General features: G+C 47.1%; 1 pseudogene; it reads right to left on the reverse strand.

Moving 5' to 3' along the window:
- Window positions 1-5,785: 5,785 nt before the first annotated feature.
- Window positions 5,786-6,601, reverse strand: LOC131278901 (E3 ubiquitin-protein ligase RNF146-like; annotated as a pseudogene).
- Window positions 6,602-10,414: the final 3,813 nt, after the last annotated feature.

Raw genomic sequence — 10,414 nt, forward strand, 5'->3', positions numbered from 1 at the left:
ATTCCTGGTCTGAGGACAGCACCCAACACCATCAGGGAGGGAGGCACAGGGTGGAAGGAAGAAGAGCTGAAAGCCACAGTGCAGCTCAGAGGGTGCAGCAAGCAACAAAAGGTGGCAATCGAGAAGATCCATAAACCAAACCCTACATCTGTGTGGGGCCCTCGGCTGCTTCCTTTTCTTTTCCCAAGTGCATGTCAGAGAGGGAAGTGGCCTCACCTGGACGCACCTCCAGCCTCTCAAGACCAAAGGTGCAGGCAGGTACCTTAGTTCTCATAAAGGCGAGGTGGGTATTATCTTAGCCTCCTTGTACAGAGGAGGATTCTAACTCTGAGGCCGTAAGGAACTTCCTCCAGCTCAGAGCTAGAACGTGGGGGAGGGTTGGGGACCCAAATGCACTGATGCCCAAGCCCGGCTTTGCCCTCGACCCCTGAGAACACGGAGGGCAGGAGGGGGCTTACCTTGAGAGCTGGATTTTCTCATCATCATATTTGCCAGCAACAAAAGAAGGAAATGTTGGACAAGGGGGTTAGATGAGCAAGGAGCCCTCCAAGAACGTGATACAGAAGGATGAACGCCCCAGACTCCAGCAGCTGTACCTTCTCTAGTCCTTCATTCACGTAGGAAGATGACACCAGATTACGCTCACGCATGAGTCTCCGAAGACCTTGTTGAAGATATTCTCTGAAACGCAACATGGAGAAGGCAGTGGAGGTGGGTGTGGCCCTCCCACAGCGGCTCTGCGTGGATGTGCAAGGACGCGGGTGCATCTCACATGCAGACAGAACTCCGCTGTCCCCATGGGCTCGGCCTGGCTTGCTGGGTGCATCCCTGACCCAAAGCACCCAGCCCCCAGCCCCAGGGGCCCTGCCTCTGACCGTCCACTCCACAGTGGGGGCATCCCTGCACGTGCAGCTGTGAGGCAGCACTCACGAGGGACCAGTGTTTCCGTGGAACTCCTGGGGGACCCCCGGCAGGCGGCCGACTGGAGGCTGAGTTTGGGAAAGCTCGTCCTGCTTCTCCACTGCCCGCCCCCTCCCCTGTTCAGCAGCCCCCTGGGGGGGAGCTCAGTGCCACTAGATGCTTGTGTCAGTGCTAGAGGAAGCAGCAAATAGGCCTAAGAGGGTTCCTGGGCTGCTGCGGGAGATAGGCCAAAAGCTGGGAGGAGGGTGGGCTGTGGGCAGAGGGGGGGCAGTGGGGGCGGCCTCACAGGCCCGCCCAGCCCAGGAGGTGGGGCTGGGACCCCTGGAGGCTGGTGTGCAGGTTCCGCCTCCCTGGGTAAGCCCCTCCTCCTGCAGGTGCCTCTTCCGCTAGGACCCCCCTCCCTGGTCTCACTCTCCTGACACCCCAGCAGGGGCCACCCAGTCCCTGAGCTCTAGCCTCTGCCCCCACAACAGACCCTCCAGGACCCTGCACCTGCTGCCTGTAGCCAAACGCTCTCCACACACCCCCAGGGGCTCGGGCTCCCTCTGCTCTCAAGTCCAGGGACCCTTTAGGTCCTACCCCGCCCCTCTGCCCACCCTCCTCAGCTCAGGCAGGGAGCACCTGTGGGAGCACCAGTCCCAGGCCGCCCCAGCTCTGCTGCAGGCCATGCGCACCCAGGGCTGCTGCTTGAGGACTCGGGGCTCCCTGCATGTGTCCTTCCTGCATGGCTCCCACAGCCGCCCTGCCTGGGGGGGGGGGCTTCCTACCGCAAGCCAGCTTCCCCTGGACACCATGGCCCCACCCAGGGGCCTTCCAAGACTTGCTTCCTCCTCCTCCCATCTCCAAACCCACAGGACACCCACTCCCCCTCCATGCTCTCACCCCTGCCCAGAGCATCAGCCCTTGCAGCTCCTCCTGGAGCACCATGGGGAGGCCTGCCCCCCCCCCACAGCACCCTCCCTTGGGTACTGCCTCCTGCTTCCCCTGCTGCCCTGACTTCCCTACAAGGTGCGGGCAGCGTGCTTCTCCACCCCCAGGTGCCACCCCCAGGCTGACATGTACCCAAGGCTCCTTTGGGCTCTCCACTCAGGATGGGGCCCCAGCACTGGCGCCCCAAGTGCCTGGACTCTGCGGGCACCAGGCACTTTGCCAGCCCCATTCCCAGGCTTTGTGACCCTATTCAGGCCACCACGTGCTCCCAGCTATGCCCGCCCCATGCCTGTGGGAACCTGCCCTTGGGCTCCTCTTTTTGGCCCACTCTGGCTTCCCCGGACCCTTTGCTCCAGCACCCTGACTGCCCCCATCATCCCGCCTGGTTCGGACCCTGCCCCCCCCAAATCTAGAGGGGGATGAGCAGGCACAGAGCTGGGCTCACAGCACAGGCAGGGCTGGGACAGGACACCCACGAGTCTCCACCAGCCCCCCTGGGTCCCTGGACTCTTCAGAGACTTTGATGAAGGGACATGCTGCCGTGGGTGCTCGGGACAGAAGGGAGACAGGAGAAGGGGTGAGGAGAGAACACTGGGGGAGACAGTGCCAGGTGCCAGGTATCCCCAAGGAACCCGGGTCCTGAGTGAGGGCCAGCCTGATGCTGGGGCTCGCTCCTCACTGCCCTGCGGGGCCTCCAGGTCCACCGAGGGCAGGGGGGTCTTACTCATCTGACGTGAGGTCCATGGACACGTAGCCCTGAGAGTCGAAGGTGATGAAGCAGATCCGCATTTTCGGGCTGTGAGGAAGCACCTTGTGAGAGCTACTCACAGCTGGAAGCCACACACCCAGGCAGCCAGGCCGGGCCCCCACCCAGCTGCCCCCTCCCCACCACGTCTCACGTCTGGGCCCACTCCCCACCAGGCAGTTCCAACAACTTGAGTGAAGGACTTGGAGGCTTCACACAAGAGCGGGTGCCAAGATGGCATTCTGCCCACCCCTAGAGCCCAACACCCCAGAAGATGCACGCACACACCTGTGCACACCTGTGCACACCTGCACACACCTGCACACACCTGCAGTGACATCAAGACCTGCATTCGCATCTCTGAGGCGTCTCCCTTCTACTGTGATATTCTTGCAACTCTGTCCCTCCTTCCCCTCCCCCATCTCCCTTCCCCCATCACCCCTCCTCCAACAATTAGACCTCTCTGGGGAGCTGGTCACCACTTCCCTGTCCTGGCCATGGATGGAATTTACTGAGCTCCCCCCCTTGGCACCACCCCTCGGTCACCACAGGGGGCATCCACTGGCATCTGTCCATCTGTCCTCTGCCCTGGTTCAGAGCCCTGGGCTCGGGGCTCCCACCCGAGGGACGTGCAGGCCCCTGGAGGCTCCAAGGGATGTGTGCTCTGCCTGGCCTGGGCTGACCTCACACACCCCAAGGGGCCCGCAGCTCGGAGAAGCCATACTTCTTTAATTTATTCGTGATGTCTGCAACAAAGTTGTAAATGTAGTTTTTTTTTTGCCTACAGCTATTCATAGTATTCTCCCATGATCTCAGTTATTTCTGCAGGGTCAGTAGTAATGCTCCCATCTCATTTATTTATTTGTGCCTTCTCTCTTTTATTCTTTGTCAGTCTAGCTAATTGTTTGTTGATTTTGTCGATCTTCTTAAAGAATCAATGTTTGGTTTGATTGATTCTCTCTATTGTTTTTTGTCCTCAATTACATTTATTTCTATTCTGATCTTTAGTATTTCTTTCCTTTGGCTTAGTTTGAGATTAGGTCGCTGTTCTTTTTCTAGTTCCTTCTTCGACTCACTGATTATTTAAGAGTTGTTGTTTATATATTTATTGGTTTCCAGCTCCATTCTATTATCATCAGAGAAAGTGTTTCATATAATTTCAATCTTTTTAAATTTATTGTCTTGTATTATGACCCAAGATATGGTGTATCTTGGAGAAAGATCCATTAGCACTTGAATGAATGTGTATTCTGCTGTTTGGGGGTACAATGCTCTATGGCTGTCTATTCTGTTTTGTTCCTTTATCATATTATTCAGGTTCTCTGTTTCTTTATTTATCCTCTGTCCAGATGTCCTATCCAGTACTGAGAGTGGTGTATTAAATCTCCAACTATTATGGTAGAAACATCTGTTTCTCCCTTCAGTTTTGGCAATGTGTGCCTCGTGTATCTTGGGGTACTCAGGTTAGGTGAATAAATATTTACTACAGTTATTTCTTCTTGGTGAATTTTTCCTTTTATCAATATATATTGACCTTCTTATCCCTTATAACAATTTTGCCTTTAAAATCTATTTTGTCCAATATCAGTGTCATGACTCCAGCTCCCTTTTGGTTGCTATTTGCATGGAATATCTTTTTCCAGCCTTCCATTTTAACCTCATTGTGTCCTTACATCTGAGGTGAGTCTCTTGTAGAAAATAAATAGATTGGTTATATATTTTTTGTGCATTCTGTCAGTCTGTATTATGACTAGGGAGTTCAAACCATTAACATTCAATGTTATTACCATAAAGACATTACTTATTTCATCCATTTTTCCTTTGATTTTCTATTGTCATAGCTTATTATTGTCTGTCTATTGATCCTTTAATTTATCCTTCCTGATCATCTTCATTTCTATACTCTTCTCCAAATCTCTCATCCTTGTTTTTTTCCTTTCAGGCTGCAGCTTTCCCGTTAGTATTTCTTGTAATTCTCATCTTTTGGTAACATATTCTATCAGTTTTTGTTTGTCTGTGAAGACTTTGAACTAACCCTCATTTTTGAAAGACAGTTTTACCAGATATAGAATTCGTGGCTGGTAGTTTTTCTCTTTTAGTACTAGGTACATCATACCTCTTTCTTCTCACATCCATGGTTTCTGATGAGAGGTTAGCAATTAATCATATCGTGTTTCCCTTGTATGTGATGCTTAGGTTTTCTCTTGCTGCTTTCAGAAACCTCTATGTCTGATATTTGTCATTCTGAATAGTAGGCATCTCAGGATAAGTCTATTAGGATTTACTCTGTTTGAGGTGCACTGTCCTTCTTGGATATTGATGTCTTTCTTAAGGATTGAGAAGTTTTGGTGATTATTTCCTCAAATACTCTTTCTGCCCCTTTTCCATTCTCTTCTTCTTCTGGGATGCAGATATTGCATATGTTTGTGTGTTTCCCATTATCCTTCAATTCTGTGAGATCCTGTTTCATTTTTTCCATTCTCTTTCTATTTTCCTGTCTTTTCCAGTTCAGATATTCTGTCCTTGAAATCACTAATCCTTTCTTCAAGCAAATTAAATCCACTCATATGTGCCTCTAATGTATTTTTTAATAAACTGTGGAATTTATTAAATTATAAATTTCATAATCAAAAGAATAATGCAGATTGAGAGAAACCTCAGAACTACAAGGACTAGACAGCAAAGTCTATGAGAATGCCATGAAGTGTATTACTGACAAAATCCCAAAGCATAAGGTATTAGCACTTTACTTTACATTTACATTTCAGTAACTTTTCTATAAAATGGTTGTTAGTCATCTATTTTAAAATCCCAAATTCACATCTATTCTCACATTAAGTTAAGCTTCCTGCTCATACTCTTACCAAATATCTCAAAGATACCAAATTTTATGAATGATTTTATGTCAATCCAAGCAAAAAAATAACACACAATGCAAGAGTCAGATGAGGTCTCTTAATGCACAGATAACAACACACACTGGTCAAAAGAACTGAAGAAAAAATATTTTATTCTTATAAAATAAGCAGACCTCAAGAAAACTGGGTTATTACCAAACAGCTCTCAACTATTAACACCCAAATTCCTTATATTAAATAAATTTTTCAACAGAGACATGTTAGACATTTTACTTATAGGTCTATCTTCCCATCCCCACTCCCAAAATATACTATTAGGTTGAGTATAATGTTACATGGGCAGAAATTTGCAGATAACCATATCAGCTTTGAGCATGGGGCTGAAAGCTATATTTATTTTAACTTCAGTTACTGTGCACTGTCCATCAGGCATTCTAGATCTGACTCTGACACTCACTGTTGCACCCCCCTGCTACTGAGCAATCAGTTCCTGAACGATCTGATTTACCAATTACTATCTGATTTATATTAGAAACCAAAAGTTTCTGTTGGTTCAAGGGGTGCTATGCATCAAGTGCAGATGCATGCTCACTATCACTAATGGCATCTGATTTGCTTTCTTCAGTAGGGGTGTTTGGAGCTGGTCCCCTGCTTGAAGATGTTGATTCTTGATCTTCTTCTCCTTCTCCCCTATGGCTCCTTTCAGTGATGCTATCTCCTCTCAGTTGCAAATGAGCAAAAGAGTTGTCCAGAGAAGTGCTTGCATCAGAGGATGCTGCTGCAGGGTTTGTTAACTGACCATCTACAGAAGTTAGGAGCAGTAGCTGGTCAGTTAAGGAAGCCTGCAGCACTACCTTTTGATGCAAGCACTTCTCTGGACAACTGAGGCTGAACTGAAGCTCCCCTCTGTGCTAATATACTGTCCTTTCTATCAGCAGAGCTCTCTCTTGCTAAGTTTGCAGTGGGAAAGTCACAGTCCAGCCCAAGTCCAGCTACACCCTTTGGCATCTATGATATCCTATTTAATCTTCCTGCAATGCCCATGTTCATTTCTCCTACACTGAACCAAATTTTCAAGATCAGCAACATAGAGAAACCCAGAAATCAGCATTTCAGTGTTCTTTTTATCTTTGGAGAAAGCATGCATCCCTTTCATAATACCACACATTTTCACCATTTCCTCTTCTTGTAACAACAAGGTTAGTTTGTAAAGGAAATCCTTAGGAATTTATTTTCAGCACAGATAGAAAACATGTTTGCAAGGCAGACTGCCTGGGTGAACACGTTTGCAGACAAAGGACACATTCAGGGGCAACTAGAGATAGTGTGGTATTAGAACAGGACTCGGCATTCCTGTTCATTGGAAACATGTTTACTGAGTGGCCAATTTCACCACAACCAGCCATCATTTCTATTACAGATCCCACAGATTCCTGCCACAAAAATACAACATCTTCTTCCCCAGCAGTCAGTTGACAGTAATTTCCCTTCCACTGCTTGTTGATTCTTTCTCTCTCCTGCCATGGCCGCAGCCACCTCACAGTTTTTTCTCTTCAGCCTTGGAACCCATGGCTGCCAGAGACATGTGCAATCATCATGTGACTGACCATAGGACCACGGGTGCAGAGGCTCACGCTAACACACTTTTATCTCATCCATCGTGTCTTTCATTCCCGTAAGGTCTGTTACTTTCCTTTGCAGGCTTTCAAATTGTTCTTTGTGCTCTCCCAGTGTCTTTTTAATACCATATCTCTTTAGTAATATTTTCTCTCAATTCTTTGAACTGATTTAGGAGAGTTTATGATTGTCGCTGATTATCTTAAACCCTGTATGTCTTCAGGATTCTTGGTATGTTCCTTTGACTGGGCCATCTCTTCCTGTTTCATAATATGACTTGTAATTCTTCTCTGATGTCTAGGCTTCTGAAAATGTTGGTGAATTTGCTCTGATGACCAATTTCTCCCTCTTGCCTATTGTTTTTTTTTCCCCCACAGCTCTTCTTTGATATTTTGTTCAACTTATTCTAAGTCTTTAAAATTGCCCAGCTTAAGTTATCAAAATAGGGCCATGGACTCACTAATGGGGCACAGACTTTCTCTCAGGGCACAGAGAGAAACAAAAGTAGTTTTTGTCCATATAATTTCCAGACTGGCCAGCAGATGGCACTCGTTGGTGTTTGTCTTGGCTTTCCTGTGTTTTGGTCTGGCCACAGCTGAGATTCAATGTGGGCTTTACTGGCCGAATTCCTGAAGAAAAGCCCCCTGGTTCCCCATCCCTTTTCACTTAAAACAGCTGACAGGGAGGAAGATGTCTGTTCCCTCTCAGTCACTACAGTGAGCCAGGGTTTTGCCCCAGCTTAATATACTGGAGTGGGGGAAGGGAGACCTTCCCAGCTGCTGCGGGGTTTTGGTAACTCATGTTTGCTGTTTCAGCTTCTTCATCTCTTTGTCCCTCACCCTGTTAGGAGTTGCACAGCACTGTCCTGGTCTGCTGATCTCCAAAGTAGGTCCCCCAGAGAGCTGGTGGCCCTTTCCCCATTTATTTTTGTGAGAAACTTGAGCCCTGCCTTCCTAGTCCAATGCCATCTTCGCACAATCCTCTCAAAGCATTGGAGGTTTTTCCCTCCTGAGTGGTATTTAAAATAATGGAATGTCTTAAATAAATGGTATATGCCCATTTTTGAAATCTGACATATTTCCCTGTGAGGGGTCTCTTGGTTCATATCCAATGTCATTCTTTTTTTTTTTTTTAAGATTTATTTATTTATTTAATTCCCCCCCTCCCCAGGTTGTCTGTTCTTTGTGTCTATTAGCTGCGTCTTGTTTCTTTGTCCGCTTCTGTTGTCGTCAGCGGCATGGGAAATGTGGGCGGCACCATTCCTGGGCAGGCTGCACTTTCTTTCATACTGGGCAGCTCTCTTTCTGGGTGCACTCCTTGCGTGTGGGGCTCCCCTACGCGGGGGACACCCCTGCATGGCAGGGCACTCCTTGCGCACATCAGCACTGCGCATGGGCCAGCTCCACACAGGTCAAGGAGGCCTGAGTTTTGAACCATGGGCCTCCCATGTGGTAGACGGACGCCCTAACCACTGGGCCAAGTCCGTTTCCTCCAATGTCATTCTTAATGTCATACTTTAATAGTTTGGCGTACATATTGGACGTCTCATTCATTGGGTCTTAACCAGCATTTCCCTAATTTCTGGTGGGAGAGGTCATCTGTTCACATGATTTGAGGTCTTTGTGTTTCCTTCTCTGTGACATGCCTGATCATATCTGTGTCCATTCTTTGATTTGGGTGTTTCTTCTATATACTGATTCTTTAGAATTAGCATTTATTATGGATACAAGTCCTTTAGCTATCATTGCAACTATCTTCCATTTTGTGGCTTGTTTTTTCTCTTTATTTGTTGTGACTTTTAATAAGCAGATATTCTTTATTTTAACACACCTGAATATGACCATTTTTATAAACTTTAAGTTTTCAGCTGTTTTGTAGTGTATCTTGTTTAAGAAATTCTCCCCTATTAAAGGTGACAAAGACAGTTTCCCACCTTTTAAAGGTTTTGAAGACTTGCCTCTCACACTGAAGCCTTAGATTCATGTGGGGTGAATTTTTAAGTGTGAGCTGTGCTCTGATCTGTTCCACCTTTCCCCATGGAGGTAGTGAATGGCAGCCCCCATGGTGGCACTTCCTCCTGTCCTCATTGAGCTGCCACTGCCTCAGGAGTTTCCAGCTCCAAGCTCCTGGCTCCAGTCCATGTTCCGGGTCCACTGGTTTAGATTGATAGGCTCAGCCCCAGGAGGTCTGTTATCCATGTGGAAAGTGGTCGGGGGTCTTGCTGCCCCCCTGCCTCTCCCCTCTTAGGGGAGAATCTCAAGCCATGTCCCCCTGGAGTCCATGACTCCCTTCAACCAGTGACATGCTCTTAAGTACCAGGCGCTGTAACATGTGGCCAGGAGCTGTCAGGGCCAGTGATGGACCGGTGGCCCCACTGCCTGGTGCCTGAGGGAGGCTGATGCGAGAGTCCCCAGGGACCCGGGATGAGTACATGGGGTGAGCGGGAAGGAGCATGTGTGTTTTGAAGCTGATCAGCTTTGGGATGGCTTGTTACCAGATGACATAACCCAGTCAATTCTGACACGTCACGACTTCTGTAGCCAGCCCTGATATTTCTGTGATTTCATACATTTTTGGAATCAGCTTGTCAAGGCTCCCCACCCTCCAGGCCTCTCAATGGTGGATTATAATGGTATTAATTATAGAGGTTCATCTGGGGGAAGGGGGTCCTTGCAGAACCATCCTCTGTGGGCACCTGGTGTGTCTCTACATTAGGTCTTCATCGGTGCCTTTCACAGCCTCTTCCCCAAATACCCTATATTTTTGCTGCTTTTGTTATGGTAGTATTAAATGACATTTGCCTACTCTTTATTGCTGTTGTGACATAATTTGTTTTATTTATTATATCTGGCCACCTTGCATACACCTTCTAAAAATTAACTGCTGAATCTTGGGTTTCTATGTAAGTTGAAAGGAAAGATGAACAACCGTGCTCTCCATCCTCAGTGAATTTTTTAATAGAAGCTGTGATAGAGGCAGGCTTGATTTTAGGTGGCGTGCTTCTCGCATGTTACTGTCAACAACTATGAAGAAGGCTATTGGCAGAAATCCTTTACCAGAGTAAGGGGATTCCCAGACCTTCTACATTTGCTACAAATGATGAATGAGTGTTGAATTTTATCTAAACTATTTTATTCACATTTTGTGACCATATTTTTTCTCCAGTAGTCTATTAATATGGTTAATTATATTAATCCATTTTTGAAAGTAAACCTAATTTAAATTTTTTGGAAATAAACCCACCTTGAATGTGATGATAATTTTTTTTAATTCTGAAGGACTGAGCTTTACTAATAGTTTAGAATTTTTATGGTCTAGGATCATGCATGAGGGATGCTGGCCT

Source organism: Dasypus novemcinctus, chromosome 6 (assembly GCF_030445035.2).
Source record: "Dasypus novemcinctus isolate mDasNov1 chromosome 6, mDasNov1.1.hap2, whole genome shotgun sequence".
Classification (NCBI taxonomy): domain Eukaryota; kingdom Metazoa; phylum Chordata; class Mammalia; order Cingulata; family Dasypodidae; genus Dasypus; species Dasypus novemcinctus.